The following is a 12,881-nucleotide window of genomic DNA, read 5'->3' on the forward strand; positions in this document are numbered from 1 at the left end:
AACACGCCTCGCCAAGCAGAGCTGGGAGCTTTCCCTTCGGGGCTGCTCTGGGGGCGTTCATCTCAGCTAAACAAACTCCGGTCCTGCACCAACGCAGGAAGGCAGGGCGCGTGTGACCAGGTTGACTTGGCCTCGTTGATCATACTCATTCCCCATTCAGCGGCAGCTCTTACGGGCACTTACCTAGTAAACAGATTTTGGCCATAAGCATAACGCACTTTGCTTTGTAGTTTTATTGGCCTCACATTTGAGATGAGGTAATTGAAGCTGGGGAGTTTGTTGCATGCCCGTGATTACTTTGGAAATACCCCCACTGGTCTTTCAACCTAGACCGGTGTGGCTGTTATATCCCAGCCCTGTGAATGATATCGTGTAGCTTCTACCAAGTGGTGCAAATGACTGACATTGATTTTTCTTAATTCGTAGGAAATGGTATGTGACAATAAGAGAAAAAGGTAGTCAGAAATTGTTTGGAAAACTAGAACAAAATCCAAATCTTCCCCAGCTGGGGAAGCGTACCCAGTGTCACTCACCCCACTCACTGCCTGGCATCTCCTCCCTGCCGACTCCGTGTTCAGAAGCCACTCTGAGCCTTTGAAGAACATTTTGCCTCATGACACTGTTGACTAGGACCTGCGGCCTCTCTGTCCCTGGTTAACTCTCTCTTCAAAGCCATTTAAATTTTATGCAGGCTCCTCAGCTCAGATGTAAGTATAGCCTCTTTATACTTCTTGATGCAGCTCCTTAGTGAAGATCTTTCGAAGGAAATCTAGCCAAAACCTGGGAGGTATGCACACAGTGACTGCAACCTCAGCACTTTGTGAAGTTCAGAATCAGAGGGGTGGGAGACTCAGGAAAGGCTTTTTAAGGTAGAAAGGGGAAAGTGAAAGGACGCAAGCTGTGTGAGACTGAAGCATCTCGGTTCCAGCTAGCAAGGCAGCTGCGTTCAGGATGGTATGTGAGGAGTACAGAGTTCTCACAAAGAAAGAAGGGGTGGGATGGGAGGGAGGACAGATAGATTCTTTACTAGGGAAGGAAAAAGTGCGCTGAAAACTTCCTGGTTGAATAAGAGGACTGTGACATGATGTGCTTGTATTTTGGAGAGAAGGGTTTTGTGGGGACAGGCCTAGGAGAACGCTGTCTGGCTAGGGGGTCAGCACAACATGGAAACACAGAGAACAGGGCCGACCTCAGGGCCCCTGCTGGGGGAGGGGCTGCCCGCCATTTTGAGCCCTGGGGGCTGCTTCTGTCCCTTAGCTGGGGCCTCAGAACTCCCTTCATATCCCAGTCCTGTTGATACAAGAAAACAGATGTGGGGCATGGGAAGGGCTGTGTCCCAGGCTTTGGTTGAGCCCCTGGAATGTGCCCCACCAGACGTGGGTCCTTGGCTTCATGCAGGAAAGATTTCAAAAGCAAGCCACTGTTGAGTAATGGTAGATTTATTCACAGAGACACATTGAAAGGCAAGAGAAAGGCCACGAGTTGTGGGGTTCGGGTGCTCAGATTAAAAGTAGGTACACACTCCACAGACAGTGTGGGCCTTCTCGAAAGAGGGAGAGAGAGTGGTGACCGCGAGGTGGCGCTGTGTTGCTCGTTTTCTTGGGCTTGGTTGTTTCATATGCTAATAAGTAGACTGAGCAGCCTAAGGGCAAGGGGCTGGGATTCCCAGGGAGTTGGCCATTTCCCACCCTGTGACCTTTTGTGGCTAGCCTTGGGATTGCCATGGTGCCTTGGGGCATGTTATTCACCATGTTACTATTACAATGGGTGTATAATGAAGCTCAAGCTCTGCTAGAAGTTATATCTCTTCATCTTGAGCCTCAAGGCCTATTGGGGATTGAATCCTTCACCATTTTGATGTTAATTGTTGTGGCCTTCCTTGAATGGCTGTGCTCTGCCCCCTTCCATCCTGTCTCACTGTGATGACACAGAGAGAGCCAAGGCCGGGCCCTACCCGTGCTCCTGCATTTAACAGGGGGAGGGTTGGTGTGGGCTGAGGATGACTCTAAGTGGTGAGAAGGATGTTTCAGATTTTCCCACGTGGGACATGGGGACGTGCCAGCAGCCACTGCAGATTGATCTCACGGGCATTATCGCTTGTGTCACTCATCTTTTCTATTTTACTTTTTTGTTTTCAAGTATTTAATCTAAATTTAATATCAGGTTTTTTTAGGAAACAAATTTCTCTTTTTCTTTTCTTTGGGGCTCTTTAGGGGGTAGGTAATTAGGTGTATTTATCTGTTCGTGGAGGCCCTGGCACTTGAACCCAGGACCCCGTGCACGCTAAGCCCACGCTCTACCACTGAGCTCTACCACCCATCACATCATCTTTTACTTTTTGCTTTAGATGCCAAGAATCTTACAGCTGAATTTCTAGTCGGCCTTTAACACTTACCCTAACTTCATGGCATTCATTTTTATGACTTTACCTTCCCCTGGTTTCATTTAAGTATTCAATCTCCATTTTGTCTTCACTCTCACTTTTGTCTTTTTGTTGGAATGGTTGTTAAGCTGTGTTTAAAAAAATTGTTTAATTTCTCTTTTAGCAGGAGGCTGAAAGTAAATAAATATGTAAACAAACTTATCACACTTAAATATTTTATACTTTCTAAGCTGTTTAGTAGTTACTTAAAAACCGAATTGAATACTAAAGTGATAAAATTTTTAATTTATTTTTTAATTTTTTATAAAGGTATAGCTGATTTACAATATGATATAAGTTTCAGGTGTACAATAGTTGCACAATTTTTATTTTTATGTTCCATTTATAGTTATTGTAAAACATTGGCTATATTCCCTGTGTTGTAAGATCCATCCCTGTAGCGTGTTTATGTTAGATGGAGCAGTTTGTATAAGAAAGCTGGGTAACGCAGAGTCTGGGGAGTGGCTCTGTCTAACCCATGTTCATGGTCACCCTTCCTGTCAGAGCCCAGGCCCTCACTCCTCTCTGCAGGGGAGTGAGTGGAGGCAGCCCTCATCAGCGCTGGCACCACCCTCTGAGTGGCAGTGACAACAGTGACACTGTGTGGACATGCAAATTGTTGTTCCAGGATCTTTACATGCATTTCTGCATTTATTAATTAAAGCCCTCCTGTGAGGAATCATTTTATGTTTTTAATGAATAATACATTTTATTTTGATTTTGATAGACTTCAAACCTCCAGAAAATGTACTGGAATAGTACAACAAACGCTTAGAGCATTTCACCTAAAAGGGCACTATTTGCCCTTTTGTGTGTGGCTTATTTTAGTATAAACTTTCAAGGTCCATCCATGTTGTAGCCTCAATCAGTAATTTATTCTTTTGATTTGATAATATCTTTTTTCTTTTTCTCGTTTTTGTCTATTTAAAAATATTTTCATTGAATTCTAGTCAGTTTATAATGTTGCATCAGTTTCTTGTGTACAGCACAACACTTCATTTATATAGAAACATACCTGTATTCATTTTCATATTCTTTTTCAGCATAAGTTACTATAAGATACTAAATATATTCTCCTGTGCTATACAGTATAAACTTGCTGTTTACTCTATACATACTATCTGCAAATCTTGAACTCCCAATTTATTCCTTCCCACACCCTCTCCCCTCTGGTAACCATAGTTTGGTTTCGATGTCTCTGTGTCTGTTTCTGTTCTGTAGATAAGTTTATCTTTTTGTTTGGTTGTTTTTTCATTTTTTGTTTTTTTTTAGATTCCACATGTGAGCGATCTCATATGGTATTTTCCTCTCTCTTTCTGGGTTACTTCACTTAGAATGACATTCTCCAGGTCCAAACATGTTGCTACAAATGGCATTATTTTATTATTTTTTATGGGTGAATAGTAGTCTATTATACAAATATACTACAACCTCTTTATCCAGTCATCTGTCAGTGGACATTTAGGTTGTTTCCATGTCTTGCTATTGTAAATAGTGCTGCTGTGAACATTGGGGTGTAGGTGTCTTTTTGAATTAGGGTTCCTTCTGGATATGTGCCTAGGAGTGGGATTGCTGAGTCATATGGGAGGTCAATTTTTTGTTTTTTGAGGAACCTCTATAATGATTTCCACAATGGCTCCACCAAACTGCATTCCCACCACAGTGTAGGAGGGTTCCATGTTCTCCACAGCCTCTCCAGGATTTATTGTTTGTGAACTTCTGAATGATGGCTATTCGGACTGGCGAGATGTGATATTTGATTGCAGTTTTGATTTGCATTTCTCTGATAACGATATTGAGCATTTTTTCATGTGCCTATCGGCCATTTGTATGTCTTCATTGGAGAAAAGTTTCTTTAGGTCTTCTGCCCATTTTTGGATTCAGTTGTTTGTTTTTCTTTCTTATGAAGTGTAAAAGCTGTTTATATATTCTGGGAATTAAGCCCTCGTCAGTCTTATTTATTGCAAATATTTTCTCCCATTCCATAGGTTGTCTTTTTGTTTTGCTTACTGTTTCCTTTGCTGTGAAGAAGCTTGTAAGTTTAATTACATCCCACTTGTATATTTTTGCTTGTATTTCTATTGCTTGAGTAGACTGCTCTGGGAGAACATTGCTGAGATGTATGCCAGATGTTTTCCCTATGTTTTCTTCTACGAGGTTTATAGTGTCTTGTCTACATGTTTAAGTCTTTAAGCCATTTTGAATTTATTTTTTTGTATGCTGTGAGGGAGTAGTCTAACTTCATTGATTTACATGCAGCTGTCCAGTTTTCCCTACACCATTTTCTGAAGAGGCTCTCTTTACTCCATTGTATGTTCTCAACTCCTTTGTCAAAGATTCAATGACCAAAAATTTGTGGGCCTATTCTTGGTAATTTTGTTTATCCGTTCATTGATGGATGGATATTGTTTGTAACCTTTGGCTACTCTGAATGATACTGCCATGAATATTGATTTGCAAGTTTTTGTGAGAATATGTTTTCATTCTGTTGGCTGTACAGTTGGCCAGCCATATCTGTAGTTTCCACTTCATAGATCCAGATGGCTGATTGTAAAGGGACTCGAACATCCTTGGATTATGGAATCCAGGATGGGTTGTTCCTGAAACCAACCCCCCGAGGATACTAAGGGATGACTCTACATGTAGGAGTGAAATTGCTGAGCCATATAACTCTAACCTTTTGAGGAAACAACAGACTTCTCCAAAGAAGCTGCACCATTGTCCCTTTCCACAGGCCGCATATGAGGTATCTCTGCCTCCTGAACAACACTTGTTATTGTGCATGTTTTGATTATAACCATCCTGGTGGTTGTAAAATAAGATCTCATTTTCATTTTGATTTGGCTAGTGATGCTGAGCTTCTTTTCATATGCTTATTGGCCATTTGTGTATTTTTTTAAATCCTTGGAAAATTTAAAAATTGGGTCGATTTTCTTTGTATTGTTCAGGTGTAAGCATTTGTTATATATCCTGAATACTAATCTCTTATTAGATACATGCTTTGTAAAATTTTTCTCCTATTCTGCAGATTGTGCTTTCACTTTAGTTCTTTTAAACATTAAAACAATTTCTTTACAGGTGAGGTAATTAGATGTATTGATTTATTTTATTTTTCTCGCTAAGCACGCCCTCTATCAGTTGAGATACCCCCTTCCCCTGTCATTTCCCTTTCTTGATGATGTCCTCTGTAACACAAAGGTTTTAATTTTGATGAAGTCCAGTTTATCTGCTTTTTTCTTCTATCACTTGTGCTCTTCGTATTGTATCTAGGAAACCAAAGCCTATCCTAGGACCTCAAAGATTTATACTGTGTCTTCTTTTAGAAAGTTTATAGGTTTAGTTTTTACGTTTCTGTCTCTGATCCATTTTGAATTAATTTTTAATTGTTATATAAAATATGGGGGTCCAGATTCCAGATTCATTCTTTTGCCTGCAGATACCCAGCTTTCCCTGCACCATTTGTTGAATAGACTATTCTTTCCATGGAGTGTTGTTCGCAGCCTTGTGGAAAACTGACTGTAAATGTAAGTTTTTCCCCTGGGATTTTATTGTGTCTCATAGATTTATTTATCCAAACTTATGCCAGTACCATACTGACTTAGTACTATAGCTTTTTAGTACCCTTTAAAGTGAGTCCTCCCACTTTGCTCTGCTTCTTCAAGATTGTTTTGGCTGTCCTGGGCCCCTTGCACTTCCATATGAATTTTGGGATAAGTTTTTTAATTTTTGCAAAGAAGTCAGCTGGAATTTTGATAGGGATTCCACTGAATTTGTAAAACACTTTGGGGAGTCTTAACATTTTTAACAATATTGTCTACCATTCTATCAACATGAGATGTCTTCCATATATGTAGATCTTTTAAAATTTTTTGGTGATACTTCAAAATATTCAATGTACAAATCTTGTAAATTTTTGTTAAATGTATCTCTCATTTTATTCTTAATGCTGTTGTAAATGGAAAGTCTGAGCTTCTTGAGGGTAGGACTATATATCAATTTGTTTATTTCTAGGATTTCTACGCAGCAACTACACTAGGTTTATATTTGCAACATAAATATATCCACAACTCTTCCCACCCTCGTGTCATAAGGAAACAAGACCCAGGTTAAGCTACCTGAACATCTATGTGGAAGTGAGAAATGAGACCCTTGGGTGGGGCTTTGTGAAGATGATACTGAGAGTTTATATAGGATGGCTTCATCTTAATTTCTTTTAAACAACACTTTCGGTGTAGTCAGATACATTAAGAACATGCCCTTTTGATGTGCAGAGGAGCTAAGACTATTATCAAATAATTTCTAGAGAGAGTGTTGTACTTGAAATCTAACTTGCATCAGTCTTTGAAGATTTATGTTTCAGGAGCTTTGACTAAAGAACACCTGTCTTTATTCATTAGTGACAATTAAATGCTCAAGCAACATGTAATAGTCTGAGAAACTGCCCCCGCCCCGTAGTGCTGGGTGGCTGCAGCTGTAACCGGAGTCAGCGCTTACCTTTCCCAGTATGCTTGTGCTGATCTGCTCAAAGCGGTTCGTCCAACAGTGTGTCTGTAGTCTGTTGGACATAGCCATAAAACATTGAGTTAAAGTTGCTGGAATGCATTATATTCTTATTAATAATAAGTAAGCACATATTGAGTGCTTACTGTATGTTGGGAATTGTCCCTCAGCCTCACATGAATATTATTTCTCTTAAAACCTCACATATTTTCTTGTTATTCTCACTTTACAGATAAGGAGACTGAGAATTAAGTCTTCTCTCTTTGGGTGGAGCTCATTATCAATGACGGGAAGTTGTAAGGAAAATGATATTGATTCATCCTGAGAAAACATTTTTCTGTGAGTCAGCAGTGAAGAAGGTGGACACTGAAGAAGGTGATCATTGTTCGATTGAGACGAGCCCCGGGTTGTACGGAGTCAGCATCCCTGTCCTGGACACAGCCAGTGTAGAGCTGTGTGGTGGGTGAGGCGGCGATGCCGCGCAGGGAACGCAGATGCCGGGCCATTGGGCTGTGCTCAGGCCCGGTGGGGCTTTCTCCTAAGGGCAGTGGACAGTCATTGACAGATTTTAAGTAGGGGAGTGGGGTGCTCTCGTAGATCACTTTTGTCTTGTAGAATGCTTAGAAACATTTAGAAGGCTCAGCTGGAGGTGATGTGATGAGTCAGATTAGGGTGGCTGCCAGGTGTAGGAGTGTAGAATTTTCAAGTGGTTTTCAGTCCCAGTTTTGTGGCTCAGTAGCCGTGTCACTTTGGATGATGCACTCAAGGAAGAGAAACAATTTATCTAATCAATAAATGCAGTGATGTACTGACCTCCCAGGACTGCTGTGGAGATCCAGTGAGATAACGTGTGCACAGTGTGCAGCATGGTACCCAGCACAGAGTCAGTGCTGAGTGAGTGCCAGTGAGTATCTGGTAGGACAGGTGTGGGTGGTTGGACTCGGTGACTCAGGAAATCTGGGCCCTGAAGGAGGGGTCCAGTCACATCTGTGAGTGATGGGCCTGAGCTCGGAGAGGCAGAGAGACCTTGCCCCCTGGGGGCAGGATGGCTATGGGAGGAGCATCATGAGTCAGCTCTTTGCAGGTGGAGTTGGAGTTGCCTTTGCGACATCTAAGTGCAGCGTCACGAGCTCAAAGAGGAGGTCTGGGCCCAGGCTGTGAATTTTCCTATAAACTTAATCCCTGAGGACGCTGAGGTAGTGATCACTGAACGTGAAGACATACTTTACAGGACAAGTGAATAGTAGTATCATCTCTGTCATCAAAGCTCACGTCTCTTTATTCATCACCCACTTTGCTAATTGAGTACTTACAGAGCTCACTTCACCATCCTCCCATGGGCTCAGGCTCCACAGTAAAGAGCTGGTGAGCCTCCCTCCTTTCCAGAAGACGACACATTTTGCTGGTAGCCTTCTGTACCTCGCCAGACTTAGAATTTTAGTTTGTTGATTTAATTCTATTTTCTATTAGCCATCTCCTGACAAGGGAGACCTTTTACCTCATGGTCATAATTCAAATAGCTGTTACTGAGAATTGCTGATCTGATCCATAGAGTAAGTATTATATTAACCTTGTAGAGTACTTATCATTTTTCTGTCTTTGCCCTTTAATTTTGTATGCCCTTTCTCTATCCTATTTGGGGCCTTAATTTTTTTTAATTAAAAGATGTCTGTTTGCAGTTAAGAAAACAAAAGAAAAAATACACATGATAGCTAAACATAGAAAATATCTAGTGTGTTTTCTGTCTCAGCAATGGAGGGTTGTAGAAACTTGTGAAAACCTTCATTACACAAGTTTCTTAAAATGCGGATTAAGAAATAAAACCTTCCTTCCTCATCTTTCAAGCTGCACAGCTAATTGTCAAGAAACTGAGGGGAAATCCTCAGAAGCCAAGACAAACCAGAAAGCAGGGATTCTGGGTGATACATGAGCCTTAGAAGCCCTGGGGTGTCTGTTGGCTCCTGTACTGAGTTTCAGTTGCCTTGACAGTAGGGCAGGAAGTGAGCCCGAATCCTCTCACACTGGGAGTTGGATGACTGATCATATGTAAGGCCAAGCCCATTCCGAGAAGCATGGTTTACTTAAGGGTGAACTAGGAAAAAAAAATTCCTCAAGGCAAGACAGTAAGGAAAGTCAATTTTGTTGGAAGAGGGGAAAAATTACAAATCCAAAGTAAGGATATAGTTTAAAGCTCTTCTGGCATGAGAGTGACCACAAACTCCTGGCAGAGAAGCACAGCTACTCCTGGAATGAGAAGCTGTGGTTTGAATGAATCAGTGAGCAGCCATTCCGAAAAAGGCCTCCAGAGTCTTGTGGATCAAGATACTGGACGGCAAACACCTCTCTTCCAAGGTCTCATTCAAATAACCAGAAATGTTTTAAAGGAAAGAAGCCATAATCATAGTTCTATTTATTAACATTACTATATGCTAGGAATTCAGAGGTGACTATGGAGTTGACTCCTCATTTGTGGACCTTACTTTCTCTTTGGGGAGAAAAACTGACATAGTTGGGGAGCTTGGTAGAGGGAGGTGTTAGTCTGTTGCAATTAGCCAGGAGAGGAGATTAAGAAAGCAGTGAAGGGTGGGTGAACTTTTTAGCTGAGGACAGACAGTCTTGTTCAGTTGGCTTTTAATTGCAGGCTCAATGAGCTGTCACTGGAGGGAATAGATATTTCAGAGGATGGACATAGCTCAGGCCTCTTTAGAATGGACACGTGAAACTGGAGAAAGACAGTCAAATCTGTGCAGACATTAAAGTTCACTTGAACATGCTCCATCACTGAGCCAAAGATAGGACAAATATGCAGCACTTCTTAAGGACAGAGGAGTGGTTTCTAAGATTCTCCAAGAATGAATCCCAGGGAACCAGGATGGCCAGTTGTCAAACTGTGACTTTGCTCTTTGGACGGTGCATCCACCAAGGGTATTGGACTTTTATAAGTTTCCATTTCTCTTTAATACACGTCAGGTGATTAGGACGTGGGCACAAGTATTTGACACCTTGTCGAGGCGACTTTGGTTACCTGCCTAGAAGCACGGGCACTACTATGGCTGCGTCATATATCTTGCCGCCCATCCCGTTCCCCGGCTCAGTGATCACGGCAGAGTGGTCCCTTGTTTACCTGTCCGTCTCCTCTGTGACATCATTACCCATGAAAATACCGGAGCATATTAACGTGGTTTTCTTAAATTCAAAGGAACAGATCAAATATGGAGTCAGATTTGTTTTTTCCTACTTCAGTAGTGCCATGGAGAAGGCAGTTTGGGCAGCTTTTTCTAGGGCCCTAGAGGCTTTCTCTCTCAGCCTCTGGGCACCTTTATTGAAAACCCTTCATAGCTGTCTGGAGTGCTGTAAAACCACTCCGCCTGTTTTGCCCTGAAGATGTGTTCAGTTTATAACTCATATCTACTCCTTGGAAAACAACTCAATTAAAACTCAGTTGGTTTTCCACCAGCCATGGGCAGGGGTGGGGGATACCTTGTTATTATTTCATAAAATAAAAATAACAATAATAATAATAATAGTAATAATAATAATAAATAATATTAATAAAAGAATTCTTAAAACAGCACTGGGCACATTGGAGAGAGTCAATAAATGCTTCCTGGCTTAAGTCAAAAGTGATGACTCAGTGATTCCATGGCTGCTGTATTTGCTGAGCTAATTACTCCTTTGCTCCATTACACATTTTTTTTTAACTGAAAAAGAAATACATGCAAATGGTTAAAAAAAATTCAAACAGAGCACAAAACTACACAAGTGAAAGAAGTTTTCCCTCATCCTCTGTTCTTCCAGCCCTCCCTGGAGATGCCACTGTTTACTATCCTTTGGATGCTTTTCCAGATATGCTATGCACATTCCCAAATATGTATGTAAATTCCTTTAAAGTTTTAGTTATTTTTAACTTAAAGGGATTTAAATCCTCAAGTGGCTTCTGCCCGGGTAATAGAACAGAACAAATCTGACTCCATATTAGATCTTTTCATTTGACTTAAACCCTATGCTCTGTCTCCTAGGCTTCATCTTGCTTGTAAAACAATGTTGCTTAGAGCCTGAAATATACAGGAGAGCCTATTCTGAAGGCTCTGACCTTTAAGGATATTTAACACTTTTTCATTCATAAAAAGATAACAAATTACAGAATAGAAAATAACGTTTGTTTGTTGGAGGTTTACAGAGATTTGACCCAGGCAGATAGCTGCAAGAACAAAGGATTCTAACAACAAGAAATTCCTACACCAGGAAGATTGCAACAACCAAGCACGTAGGAAAGGAGCCTGAATTCTGACTTGGGGAGATGGTTTTCCAGGACATTAGTTTGCCATCTAGGTCTACAGAGACTTGCTATTCCTTGCCCCAACACCTGGTCTCCCAACTTATTGGCCTGTCCTGCACTGAGAAGAATTAATTTGGACTCGGTAACACTCCTATCTACCTAGCAAGCAGGGCACTGGAACTGAGTGTTATGGAAACAACAGGCCAGCCAAGAAACAAGCACCACTGGGAGGGTTGGAGTACTCAGATTTATTATGCCGGCGGGCTCAGAGGGGCTTCTGCTCTGAAGTTCTCAGCAACTCCAAGACATGCACATGAGGTTTTAAAGGGTTAATTACAAGTAAGGGGTATTAGCCTATAAGGCTCAAACAACAAAAAGCAAGGAATCAGTACACTGGAGCTTATCAACTTGTAATAGATCACGTTAATGACACCTGTTGAGGTTGGATTTACGAGTTAGCTTGTTAGCCCAGTAAACTGACACTAAACTTCAGATTTACGAGTAAGCCCAGCAGAATTTAGATCAGTAAACCGACACTTATCACACTTAGATTTGTGACTTAGCTTGTTAGCCCAGCTGGGCTTTTCCTTTACATGAGGATAGCTCTCCCACACCCAGGGAACTACTGTGAGCCCTTGATGGTTCCACTAGGGTGGGGTGTGGTTTACCCAGGAGGGATGGGGACTGTGCATCAACACTCAGGCAGACTGCTCTGTCTGGGGCTCTGATCTTGTACCACCCCGCTCCCCGCCATCCCAACACCTGGGAGAGTGGAACTAAGGCAGAGATCATGCCTGCCTGTTTCCCAGCGTGTAAAAGGGGAATAGGTACTCTTCCCAAGGTAGTTCTGAGCGACAACACCTGCGGGTGCTTGGTTCCCAGAGCAACAGAAAACCCAGCTCCGCGTGGGGGCAACGGGTGTGATACCCATAGGGTTTCTGCAGAAGCATCGGATGGAGGGCTGGATCAGAGAGGTAAAACATGAGCTGCGGGCCTTGAAGGGTAACAGAATGGTACAGAGGCAGGACTGCCGCCTCCTTCGGGGTTCCCCCAGAGGTAAATCTTTTTCTCTCCATCTCCGCTACGACCCTCCCCTCTCCAGATCCATCCCTTTTCTCTGCTCTTCCGGTCCATCTGTCTCCCTCCACTTTTCCCCTCCTCTCCTCCCCCTCCCATCTTCTTCCTCCCTCGCTGCCCCACCTTCTCTCGCAGAACCCAGAGTGGATCGCTGGCCCTCTTGCTCATGGGCAGTCGGTGCCAGCTGGACCGCGGGTTGGAAGCTCCAGCTCCGAGCCGGGGATCGGCCCCAAAGGTTTCTCAGCTCTGTCGACCGGTAGGCCTTTAGCTCCTGCCCGGGGCCGGGGCCTCTGGCTGTGGAAGTGCAAGGTGGGGGGCTCCCGGGAAAGGGGTCAGGCGGCTGCCGGAGGGCGGTCGGCATGTCACAGCCCCCCAGGGCGCCAGTCAGCCTGTGTTCAGCTGAATTGCTCTGGCCAGACCCCTCTGCCCGCGCCACCTACCCCGGCGCCCCGGCCACACCTGTCCATGGCCAGGTGTGCACCTGCAGCATCTCACCCAGCCGGGCACCCCTCAGTCCGTGGCTGGCGTCCCCTTCCCCTCTCCCGCCCGTGAGTCCTCTTCTCCCGGGCTGCCTCTCCTCGGCCGCCGGCCCGTCCCCGCCCC

At 43.2% G+C, this 12,881-nt stretch overlaps 1 protein-coding gene across 1 annotated transcript in view; it reads left to right on the plus strand.

The window, feature by feature from the left end:
- The window catches only part of LOC135320580 (uncharacterized), a 79,034-nt gene extending 66,435 nt beyond the window's left edge, over positions 1-12,599 (plus strand). Inside the window, exons 8-10 of the transcript XR_010379783.1 lie at positions 5,859-5,946; positions 7,155-7,297; positions 12,304-12,599. The gene's annotated coding sequence lies outside the window, so the exon portion shown is untranslated. The remainder of the gene's footprint in view (positions 1-5,858; positions 5,947-7,154; positions 7,298-12,303) is intronic.
- The last annotated feature ends 282 nt before the right edge of the window (positions 12,600-12,881 follow it).

Source organism: Camelus dromedarius, unplaced genomic scaffold (genome assembly GCF_036321535.1).
Source record: "Camelus dromedarius isolate mCamDro1 unplaced genomic scaffold, mCamDro1.pat HAP1_SCAFFOLD_197, whole genome shotgun sequence".
Lineage (NCBI taxonomy): Eukaryota > Metazoa > Chordata > Mammalia > Artiodactyla > Camelidae > Camelus > Camelus dromedarius.